Raw genomic sequence first — 12,846 nt, forward strand, 5'->3', positions numbered from 1 at the left:
AGTCCAGAGGAATACAAAATCCTATTTTTAAAATACAGCTGTTACAGTTTTAAGGCAACACCATCAATCTGCAGTGGAGGGAAACATACAAAGGAAATGTACTTTAAATGTTTTATAACTAATGTATGTATGAAGTAAAATATAAAGAAAATTCATATCGTTTTAACAATTGCAGAGTAATAAAAACATCCATTTTTAAGGATTACGGAAAATATTCAGGTCATTATTTGTCCAACTCAACCAGTTAATTATGTGAATGTCGATTTCAAAATACCCAACTGGAATCTCAGGGGATACGTGTGAGTGTTCTATCCCATGACTCTTTATAATAATAAAAATAAGCAAAAAGTAAATACAATTTGGGTTAAATAGCTTTCCTCTTTCCTTTGGCCACTTGGGCCTTCGTTTTGTTTAATTAATCTGTTCATTTCTGGTGAGACCATCTCTTGGCAATGCTTTGGGATACTTAGGTTTCCTGGAGTACAGAAGAATAGTCCGTGTGGTTTCATATTGAATTGTGAGGTTGGAAGTGGGCCTGCTGCAGTCGTTCTGGACACATTCCCCCTCCTATCTTGTGTGCGATACTAGATTTGATAAGCTTTTAAGCAGCTTCTGCCTGTTTTCAGCATCTGCAGTGCATCACCTTCCTGGCTGGACTCACCAGCTTAGAGAAAGCAAACGACTTAGAAAAACCACAAAGCACAGTGCAGGTGCCCCACTGGATGCAGGGACACATTTTTGCAGTTATCTGCTGCTATGTTGGGTGTTAACTTCTGTAACTGAATATTTAAGCCTGGGAACTTGCTTGTTTTTCGCCCTCACATCGGGCATTCTCCGGCCCTTCCCCTGGAGGGTGAATTGTGCGGGTGGGGTGGGGTGGAGGGAGAGGAGCGCGAAAGCAAGGATGACTGCCCACCTTGGATGCCTTTTCCAGCACGATGCTCTGACTAATGAGCAGAGGCCACTGCTGAAGAGCAAGGCTGGGTCTCCTTTTCCAGAGACTGAGCCCATTACCCTCTCGGCCCCACTAGCCTGCAGGCACCAGCCTGCCTCCCAAATGGATGACTTCCGGCTCGCCATGCCGCTCCCAGTCCTGGTGCCAGTGGCCGTGAATAACCTTGCTTTTGTGTGTATTTATTTTATTTTGAATTTCTCCACCCTGGATCTTTCCACCTCCAAACCCCACCCCCTGCTTGCCGGCCCCATGTGGTGATGTTTCTTGAAATGTTAGATTCTTTCTTCCTCTATCCCCCCCTCCAGTTCTGGAAGCATTTTGTTTCTGTACTGCTTTGTGAAACTGGTGCTGAGTCCAGATCCTTGGGGCTTTAAAGTTGAATTAATTATTAAACAGGAAGGGAGCAGTACTTTCAGCAGGCGCCAAGTAACTATACTTAAACTGCAACCTGGCACTGTTTTTCCCACCCTTGTGCTGTGGTTTGCTGAAGGCAACTGGAGATTTTTATTCTAGTTTTAATCAAGCATTTCTGTAAGTTTTCAGGCAGTTAAGATTTGGCAGCAAAAGGCTAGGAAGTCAGTCTTCATCACCTCCTGACCAGTTTGGCCAAAGAAAAAATTAAAACAAAATCATAAGTACTTTCCCAGTTCATAAATCAATCTGAAATTGCCCACTCTCTACGGGTTGCTTTTCCTGAGGACAGGGTGGGCTTTTCTCTCAAATATATGTATATTTTTTATTGATTAGCTTCCACTTGTAGAGAATGGTGCTTTTCAAATAAAACCATCAGAACACTGGCTTTAGTTGCTGTGTGATTGTTATAATCATTGCTTTAATTTAGGGGCTATGTTGAAGATATGAAACCCTGTATTTAAAAATATACTCAGGGAGGGTGGGTGCAGTGGCTCATGCCTGTAGCCCCAGCACTTTTGGAGGCCAAGGCAGGAGGATCGCTTGGGACCAGGCGTTTGAGTCCAGCCTAGCCAACGTAATGAGATCCCTATCTCTAAAATAATGAAAAATTAGCCGGGCATGGTGGTACACCTGTAGTCCTAGCTACTCAGGAGGCTGAGGCGGGAGAATCACCTGAGCCCAGGAGTTCGAGGCTGCAGTGAGCTAGGATATTGCCACAGGACTCCAGCTGGGGCAACAGAACAAGGCACTGTCTCTAAAAATAATAACAGTAGTAATAAAGTAAAAATAAAAATACATGTGAAGACACACAGCAGAATTTCTTACTTTTCTGAGGCTAGGCATTCATGCTAGAAATTCGCAACTCAATGGAGTTGGTGGGTCAGCTTAGCCCAGATACTGAATATAGGCATCCTCACAGAGCTATATGAATGAGACAGTGGCCATGTTTTAGAGAAACCCAAAGCCTTCCTAAAGGTATCAAACTAATACCCTTAAATGACAGCAAGACGCTTTCTGGAGGCTGCCCCTGCAGCGGGCTGGCCCTCTGATTTTCACCTGGCTCCTGGTGTTTGGTGGTGGGCCTTTCCCAGTCTTGGCTGACTGCTCTGCAGGAAGCTCGCTAGGAAATGCTCTGCTCAGCTCCATTAAGTCTCGCCCTGTAGCTGAGCAGCGGTGCAGGCTGTCAGGGTGGGGAGGGAGGAATAGCTATCTGGGTGCAGCTGGGTGCGTAGGCAGGAGTGTGAAGCAGCCTCAAGAGGGAAGAGAACAAAGATTTGGTTAAAAATTTAGATTCATGCATATAAATTTGGAACAGGGCAAAAAAAAGTAAGCCCAACGCACACAACCCTCCCGCACCCCTCCCAGTTGGCTTGTGATGAAGTGTGCATGTGAGAACAGCTCACAACCGAAACACCGTACAGTCATGTCACCCCTAAGAATGTGCTGGGAAACCTTGCAACAGATACATCCTTAGAACTTTTAAAAATGAGAGATATTCTGTGAGCCTTCAGTCCAAATACTATTTTTTGGACTTATTTTCCATTCAGGAATTTAAAAATAAATATTCTTGCTGACAATTCTTAATTTTAAAAAATATTAAACATTTTAATCATACATATAATATATGTCTTCACTGTGTAATTTCCATCAGTCAATAGATTTAATTATAATAAACAAATAAATGTACTTACAATAAGCAAAAAACTGTGGTCCACTGGCTTATTGAAAAAGATTCGTTAGAAGAAACCAGATAAATTCACACTTCTAGGAATTGAAGCTCAAAATTTCAAGCACCTCTATTTTTTTCTGAATTGTCACCTTTTCCGGGGACTGATCCTTTCTCAATAAATCATCCTCTGACCTTGGTGTTGAGATTGTCATGGGGCTTCCACTCTCAGGATGTCAAGTTTGGTCATATTCTTTAGGATTCTATTATGGCCACATTGCACTTCTAACCACAGTAAATAATTTAAAACCCAAATTGAAAATGATATATTCCTCATCAACTAATATTTGGAAAATATATTTATTAAATGCACAACTTTTGTACAATTTCTATCTGATCTTTATGTCCCACTTTCTTTCCAGAAAACATATTCTGCACTGGTTTTAAAATCACTTGATAAGATTTCTAATCTTTGAGCAAAAGTCCTCACCCTTTATATTTGGAAATGGGTTGATACTCTCATCCCTCACCCATGGAAAGTTTGCAATATAAAATTTTTAAAAATACTTTATTTAAAATAACCTTCCAGCAGCTGGCCTAGTCTTCTATGTTTAGATATTAGAAAACACTTGAAAAGCACTTTCACTTAGTTAAAAAGGAAAACTAGTCAACGATAATAATAACAACCTTTTAAACAAAAAAAGAAGACGGAGAATACCAAACAGGCATGCATTGGGTTGTAAAAGCCTTTTTTTCCCCCCTAGTTAAGGATAACTCTAAAAATATTGTATATACCCACCTATGGTTTCCTGAGGACTTTCCTCCCTGTGTGCTAAAAACCAAAAGTTAGGAAATTATGTCTGATTTGTGTCAAATATGTTCCAAAGAATCATGAGGCTTTCCTTTCACTGTGAGGAATATTCATGTAGGAAGTCGTCCTCTGAGCAGTTGTCACCTTTTCTTACATGGTATTCCCAACTGCAATGCCAGGCAGTGAGGGCTTTGCCGCAGTGGGAGCGGCTCCAGTTCCTGGGTGAGCCCAGGGCCTGCCCAGACGTCGGCCATCTCTGCAGGTGTATGGGCTGCGGCCCTAGGCAAGACTGTCTCTGCCTTCCCCAAAGGTCTCTGAGCCCTTCTGCGGCCCAGATGGTTCCAATTTGAGGCCTACATTCAGTGCTGGAGCTGTATTGAGTTTCTTCCCTGAAACCAACAAAACCTGCTTCAGCATTTTGCTTGGATTAAAATATTTGTCCCTTTTTTTCACAGGGCAGAAGGAGAACTCCTGAAGCCTCCGAAGGAAGGAAATCATTACAGGGCCCTACAGAAGTAGGTCATGTGCTACAGCTGCTCATAGTTTAAGAGGAAGAAACATGGGACCTCAAACCTGGAACACGACTCTTTCAAAATGCTTGTGAGCAACCCAAGAAAAACATCCTCCTGAGGCTTATCTAATAACCATGATCTCTAATCGTCTCAATGTGTGCTCATGTTTCCTTAGGAGTTTGCACCCACTTCTCAGAGCTAACGAGATGCCGAAACAGAACACAGAAAAAAGTAATGAAGGAGATTTAATAGTTTGTGTTAAAGCTAATATGGTCCATTAGGAGCTGTCATTTTTATAAACAGTGAGGATACGTTACCCTCTTCTTTGGTGTAAAGTCATTCCATGCAGGACCTGTAAACATTCAGTAATGATCTGTAGAACATGCATGAACGACAATTAAAGCGCCACTTGAAAAGTCTGTTTTCCTCACATATTTGTTTTCTTGCTAAATAAACTTGTAAAGTTCATACATGTGTACGCATATGCTTACATTATAAAAAAAAGTGTGCATTTCATTAAGAACATCTACGAACAGATATAAGTGTTTTTGGTTCCCATTAGCTTGAGAAATATCAGAAGTGATTAGTTAAATGAGGAGCATAGGTTCTGTTTTTTAGTGCATACTATAATAATAAAACAACCACTCTTTTATGGTAGCTTAGCAAGACAAAATTATAGTTCACAATGTCATGAAAGGCATGATTACAACCTTTGAAAGTTACAAGTAAAAAAGCTTCTATAAAACCTATCTGTTGCCAAAAAAGTATGTTCTACAGTGATTCAGATATATTTCTGAAATTTATTTTTTAATTGTGGCTGATACCAAGCAGAGGCAAGACTTGAGAACTTGCATTCTTTTTGAGACTCACTGAATGTACTTGAGAAAATAAAATCAGATTGACTCCCTCTGACTTTGTAAATAGAGTTTGCTCCCTTGCTTTCTCTCTCTCTTTGAAAGGACAAATGATTCCTTTTTATAGGTTTTAGGTTTGGCAGAATTTGATTAAAAAAATTCTTACAACCACCTAACATTTTCTGCGGCAAACAGGAGTGGGTAGGTAGTAGGGGATAAAGAAAGGTCCAGATTAAAATTATTCTAGTTATTCACATAGACTTGAAAACTCCAGTGATGAGTTTTGAGAAGTAGCCTTAGGCAGAACTTGCTATCAAAGAAGGCCAGGAACAAAAGACATTTAAAAGCAGATTACAAGTCTCTCCTAACAAAGCAAAATCAAATCACTGATCAATAAGTGCAGCTGGGTTAAAATTGTTTCCTTAAAAAGGCTTTAAAAACTTTTTTGAGTGATAAGCTGGAGGCTGACCCTTTTCTGCTTTTCAGCAAACTCCTCCTGGAAAAGTCTTTCCCATCTCTTCCAGGGCGGCCTCTTTTGGGATGAGTCTCTCTCTTCTCACTTAACACAAGCAGGCCCTTGGCTGGAAAAGGCTGGCAATGTGGTTTCCAAGAAAAGGAAAGATGCTCTTTGATCTAACTCAAGCCCTCTAAGAGAGTTTAGCTACTAGTCCCAACAGCATAGCTGGATTCCCCATGGTCATCTATGAACTATTTGTGCAATGCCCAAGCTGGAATTACCATTAATGGTGTAAAATCAACTTGAAACCTAAAGAAAATCTTCAACAAAGAAAAACCCCACACTCCAGGTCACTTAAGCCACAAAAATGTGCTGGGTAGGTTGTGGCTCGCTGTCTAGATCAAGGCCATGTGGACGACGTTGAGGCATACCTCCCATCGTCAGACGTCACTCAGATGCCGGCTCTTTCAGTGACTGATTTCAAACAGGGCTTTTAAAAACAAGGGAAGAGGGAAAAAAAAGAAAATCAATGAGCAAGCGGTGTTCAATTTATTCACATATGTTCCAAATGGCACAGAGATAAGCAAAAAGGGTTCTGGTACATTTTTTAATGATTTCATTATCACTAGACAAGAATGGAAAGATCATCCAGATGCTATTGAAAAGATAGAAAAAGAAGATTTAAAAAAATAAGAATAATATCTTGAATGGTTCCCTGCCCAGATACCTAAACAGTGAAGGCCGACCAATGAGATCTTTGAAGTTAGGTCTATTTGCAAGTCCATTTATTTAAAAAGGAAGGTTGAGATGATGTAGAAAAAAAAAAAGAAAACTTTTAGAAAAATTTGTTCTTGGCCTGGCTGTCTTTTTCTCTGTGTGAGCATTGTTTGCCTGGGGTGGATTGTCATTTGAGCCAGTGATTAAGCAGGGAGGGAGAGTGTAGCAAAGCTACAGTCCCCTTCGGTGGAGCAGGGGCTTGGCCAGTGCCCTTCCCGGGAAGCCTGTATCACACACAGCACACGTGGAGGATGAGGATTATTCCCATTGCAAGGGCTGCCGCTTGAGTCACAGATCTGCCCCTTTCCTTCTCTTGGCTGCTCCTTGTCCATCCATAATAGCGATCTTTGTGTGTCGAATTCTGCACTATTGCAAAGCGCCATGGCCGCTGGGTCTGAAGAAAGCTTTCTCCCTTTTCTGGAGGCTCTGTGAAAAGTGAGCACTCTCCATTGCTTATGTGGAAATGCTTGGCCACCTAAAAAGTGAGTTTATGGTCTCTTTTTAGTTTTATAAAATTATTATTATTTATTGTTAGCTTTTTTAGAGACAGGGTCTCACTCTGTTGCCCAGGCTGGATGCAGCGTGCAGCAGCCTCGAACTCCTGGGTTCAGGCTGTCCACCCGCCTCGGCCTCCCAAGTAGCTGGTACTGCAGCGGCATGCCACGCCCTGCTAAGGTTTATGATCTCTTTATGGGTGTATGTGTGTGTTATGTTTCTAAGTAGATTGTAAGCTTCCTGAAGGTGGGGGCCACAGTCTTCCTAATCAGGTCTATGACCTCCTAATTGTTCAGCAGAAGTTGGTCTGTTGCTGGGTGCATGATAATGAAACAGAATAGACCATGCCCAGGAACGTGCGTACAGGTGCAATTCTTAATCAAGGACGCAAAGCGTGTTTGGCATGACTCAAAGTAATGCCAAAAGTATTGCTCAAAGCAGTGTCTACCTATGGAATGATCAAAACAACGCCTCTTCAGAAAGACAGCATGCCTTTTACAGCACCACAGTTCCCCTTGAATTTTCTTCCCAAAATCCACTGAGAGTGTGGGGACTTGGATTCCTCCATCCCCCGATTCTCCTGATTCACTATCACACTGTCCCTGGACTTTATTAGGGTAAAACTTTCCAGTATCTGGAAAAGTAGTAAAACCCTCCTTTCTCCGAAAGCACTGGAGTTGTGTATGCAGGATGGATCATTTTCATTTATGTTTGGTATGACCGTTATTTCAGCTGCTTCATGTCTGCCAGGCCTTACACCTGTTGTTTGTTTCATGGCCAAAATAGTATGTGACCTATCTTGAAACCCCAAGAAAATTTCTCTAGCAACAGCCTTGTTTTCTGACATTGTAAATCATCTCTCCTTCCACACAATTTTGCATGGCCATCACAAAAATAAATGTGGGTATCTGAATTTTGTAGTTGAAGACGTTAAGTGGGTACTTGTAAATTAGATTCTCCAAGTCCCAACAACATCTATTTATTGTTTTGCTTATCATTCTTTAACTTTTACCAGAGGGACCTCCTACTGCTTACAACAAAATAGCAACAAACACAATATCTAGAAGTGTGTTTAGTCCAGCTAAGGGCTGATCTAGGGCTGCCCGTGCAATCAAAACCTCTGCCTTAGCTCTCCGTGTGTCTTGAAAGGTAAAGCTTTCACCCACTAACTCTCTCGGTTCATGGATATGTCGCTGGAGTTTTTTTTTTTTCATATGGTAAAAATCATATTGGAAACAGGCAAATTAATCTCTTTAATTCAAAATCATTTACCTAGTACCCACTATGTGCAACACCAGTGACAGAAAAGCTACACATAAAAGCACATCAGTTGGAGATATGGTCGTGTTCAGCTTCTTGCTCATGTAAATAATTGGAAACACAGTCAGTGCATCCCACTCCCATAACTGAGGTGCTGTTTGCCTTAATGGTTCCCTACGTGTTCAAAGGCAGGATCATCCCTGGATTACTGCAGTTTTAGACAACACCCTAACATTCACTAATGGGGAATGGAAATTAAAAATGTAAATAAGTGCTTGGGTTCCCCACCCCCAAATAGGTCAGATAACTGCTTATTTTCCTCTAAATTAATGTGCTTTGAGGTTCTGTAGGCAGAGGCTAAACACCTATTACGAATATTATCATATGTCTCGTTTTTACTAATCTTTGGTTTGGGTGACTGGATTTAAGTGATGTAAGCAAGAAGATACGGAAAGTGAGAGTAATCACAATGTGAAAATGCCAGTGAGACACCTAGTGCCCTATGGCCTGTTGGAACAATTTTGCCTGCTTTTACAAGTTTCTCCCTCCCCCATCCCTTCTCCTCCTGGAATTTCCTGCCTTGTTTTTCACTAGTTCAGACACTGTGTCTTCTCACCAATCTCAGCTTCCTTTCGCTCTAGATTTGTTCATTCTGGCCTGGGAACTTTACTTGTCATTTGGTCACCCTGGAGTCTCTTCCACCTCATTCCCAAACAACTTTCTAAGGTTTTCATTTAAGTAAAAACTCTAGTAAAGCACTGGTAAGCATTGGTTAAATAACCTTTGTGAAATAAAGGTTATCTGATGACAATCTATATTATTCATTTTGTGATGTTTCTAGAAACTCTCCAAATTAATCTCAATTTAAATCTAGTCCTTCCACCTTCAGAGGGCCTTTGGCTTGTAAAAATCTTAGTTTTTCAGTTTTATTATATTCGTGTACTTATCTGGAACAAATGCTCTGTGTGCTTGTGCGTGTGTTATTGTGTGTGCATGTGTTATTGTGTGGATTGTTAATTCCTTCAGGAGGACAGGAACATATCCTTTATCATCATCATCTTCTTTTTCTTATTTTTTTGTCTTTTCATCATGAGTCCTATACTCACTGAATATAATCACAGAAGTCCCTCAATAAAGAATTACTGGCAGTTTTGTGCTTAAGCAAAATTCCCATGAAGTCTATAAAAAACTATTCCTGAAAAAGAAAGATAGGATAGAGTAGACAACGCAGTATAATTCCGAGCTAGTTGAAATCTATATTATTCCCATTTAACAAGGAAGCTTATTAAAAAATAATTAAAGAAAATGAGTAGGTTTAAATGTAAATTTTGTTCAAAATTTCTAATTTTAAACAGGTTTTGAAATGCATAAAGCATAGTTTGTCATCATATAATGTATTTTCCCTTATCTGACCTACCTTGCAACTCCAAGAAAATGTCTCTGGCAATGGCATTGTTTTCTAACATTGTAAATAATCTCTTCCTCCACAAAATTTTATATTTGAGTAGTTTAAAACATTTGTGGGTGTGTGTGTTTTATGAGAGTTATTCAACCAAATAAGTGATTACCAAAGGTATCATTTTATTGTTTTGTTTTTTGTAAGTATGGATAGAATTTTTAATTCAATTTTTTTTCATTTAAAACTCTGTGGCATAGCAATTAGACCATCACACCAAAAAGCAAGTTAGAAAGGGAACAAAGGGCATTCACCATTTGTTTTGCATTCAAGGACACATATTTCATAGGAAATAAAGAATATCTGCCTGCCTAGGAGATCAGAAACAAAATAGTGGTGTCATCCACAAAGACAAGGTGGAGCTAATGTGTTCCCATCAGATGCCCTGGGAAGGCTTTTGAGTTTTGTTTTGAAATTTACTCAGATATACAAAGCCCGGGCAGAGAGTAAACAGTGTACTGGAGTTGAGTAATCCAGGCGACATTTCTAGTGTCTAACTTGGGAGAGAAGAAATGTACAAATTCTGAATGAGGTAAAGAATAGGCTCCTATTACTTCACTAGGAGATTTCTGCAGGGGAATTTCTGCAAACTCCAGCTCATTACGATGCAGTAACAAATGCAGTTCTATAGAGACACCTACTAAAATTCCTGATTAACGAGGGACAAACCTGGCTCCTTGTACATCTAATGCCACTGTATTTACCTAGAAGTCAGCAAAACCCACAAGAATGTACCATTATTTTCCTAGGAAAAAGTAAATGAATGTAAATCTAAATCATCCAACCCTATTGTGCCTTAAAAAGGCATATGTTCATAGAAAGTAACAGTGGGAACTGCGGAGTTTGTTGTCTAAATTAAATACAAATTTACACACCCAAATGACTAAAATAATGAAAGTGATAGATTAGGGTATTGATGCATAATCACTGTCTAGAATGCAGAACTTACGAGCCGCCTGATTTTGAGAACAATTACTTGTAATTAAAGCTGTGCTGGTTACCCAAAAAATAAATAAATAAATAGAGAAGTCCTTTGTGTATAACACCAATTAATTACTTTTTTTTTCAGCGAGAATAGCTCTTAAATGTCTGTGCTGCTATTTATATCTGACCACGTTCAGGAGTGGTATGAAATATGTATTGCTTAGCAGCTTTCTCAGGATGCTATTTGCAACTCACGCTTTTCAGTCAGTTTTCCTTAAACCCATTTATAAAACAGTAACATCTGTAAGACTCTAATGTAAGAGTGATATTAAGATTCCTGTTTTCTTCATAATTAATAAAAACAAATACCTAGACCCAACTAGACAGTTTGTAAATCAATTTCTGTAGCTGCCACCCCCACCTGAATAGCGATTCAATTATAAACACAGTGATGCTCAGGTATAGCAAGTATTTTTTTCTTGGTAAGGACTCAAAATATGACTGTATTGTATTTAGCTGTACAGCAGCCCTGTGGTTCTTAGTCAACCCAAAACAGGAGATGGCGGTGGTTGGTGACTGTGTCACTGAGCACTCTTTGTCTTTTGGGAGCGGGGCAGGGTCAGCTGGCTGTCAGGGGCTGAAAGAGGCTTGGCCACTGGCATCCAGCTGCCATCCCAGCTCCCAAAGGTCTTATTACTGACTGGCTCATCCACTGTCCCCATTTTGAGGTCCCTGCTGGAACTGGCCCTAGGGAGAGAGGCACGAGCAAACACATCACTCAGTCCCCTCCTCCACTTAGTGACAGAGCAAGTTCTGGATTTTTCACAACAGTCCTTTTTTCAGGTGAGTTTATTATTTGCTGTGTAACCAACAGTGGCTGAATTCCTTACCTATCGTGAATCCGTTCATAAACCAGGCAACTACATCAGTTACAGGGGTCTATGTCTAGATCTGGAGTTCTGGAAAGAAAATCACTGTAGGAAACAGATCAGAGTAAACGTGAATATGATTTTTATTTGGGTGAATAATCTGAGTGTCATTTTTCTTCCTTTCTCCTTTTTTCCAAGGTGAATGTAACATCTCTGCAATGAATGGTGATCTGTGTTGTGGTTGGAAACGCAGGATCAGAGATCCTGCTGCCCGGGTTCAATTCTTGGTTTAATCCTGTATTGCTGTAAGACTTTAAGAGACTTATCTTCAGCTGGGCATGGTGGCTCACACTGGTGATCCCAGCACATTGGAGGCCAAGGTGGGTGGCTCACTGGAGATCAGGAGTTCAAGACCAGCCTGGCCAACATGGAGAAACCCCGTCTCCGCTAAAAATACGAAAATTAGCCAGGCATGGTGGTGCCCGCCTCTAGTCTCAGCTACTTGAGAGGCTGAGGCAGGAGAATCGCTTGAACCTGGGAGGCGGAGGAAGCAGTGAGCTGAGATGCTGAGATCGTGCCACTGCACTCCAACCTGGGCAACAGAGTGAGAATCTATCTAAAAAAAAAAAAGGCTTGTCTTCACCAAGGACTCCATGGGTCCTCTCTGTAAAACTGTAATGGTAAGGCTGTTGTGAAGATTATGTAAGATATATACAAAGAAGTTTTTAGGCTGGGCGCGGTGGCTCACACCTGTAATCCCAGCACTTTGGGAGGCCAAGGCGGGCGGATCACAAAGTCAGGAGATCGAGACCATCCTGGCTAACATGGTGAAACCCCGTCTCTACTAAAAATACAAAAAATTAGCCGGGCATGGTGGTGGGCTCCTGTAGTCCCAGCTATTCGGGAGGCTGAAGCAGGAGAATGGCGTGAACCCGGGAGGCAGAGGTTGCAGTGAGCCGAGATTGCGCCACTGCACTCCAGTCTGGCAACAGAGCGAGACTCCGTCTAAAAAAAAAAAAAAAAAAAAAGAAAAAAAAAAAAAGATATATATAAAGAAGTTTTTACATTGCCCAATCCAAAAGAATCATCATTAATTAGTTGCATTTAAAAAATAATAAAAACACAAAAATAAATTATTTTCTCATTATTATGATGCCTCAAATTCTCATTATATAGATCACTTCTTTGATTTAAGATGTTAAGGCATAAGGTTTTCCTGAAACACATTTCAAAAATAATAACATCGGAAAGATTCTAATGTAAGAGGGGCATTAAGATTCCTGTTTTATTCATAATTAATAAAGACAAGTTCCTCTACCCAGCTAGACGTACTAAGTATGGACCTGGTTATACGCTTAGGATATTTTTCAAGAAGGGCGCACACGAAACTCTTAAT

At 40.5% G+C, this 12,846-nt stretch overlaps 1 long non-coding RNA gene across 1 annotated transcript in view; it reads left to right on the forward strand.

The window, feature by feature from the left end:
* The window catches only part of LOC100991704 (uncharacterized), a 107,666-nt gene extending 102,840 nt beyond the window's left edge, over nt 1-4,826 (forward strand). The window contains exon 3 of the long non-coding RNA XR_010109190.1: nt 4,302-4,826. This is a non-coding gene — a long non-coding RNA (uncharacterized LOC100991704). The remainder of the gene's footprint in view (nt 1-4,301) is intronic.
* Nucleotides 4,827-12,846: the final 8,020 nt, after the last annotated feature.

The sequence above is a fragment of the Pan paniscus genome, chromosome 12 (genome assembly GCF_029289425.2).
Source record: "Pan paniscus chromosome 12, NHGRI_mPanPan1-v2.0_pri, whole genome shotgun sequence".
NCBI lineage: Eukaryota > Metazoa > Chordata > Mammalia > Primates > Hominidae > Pan > Pan paniscus.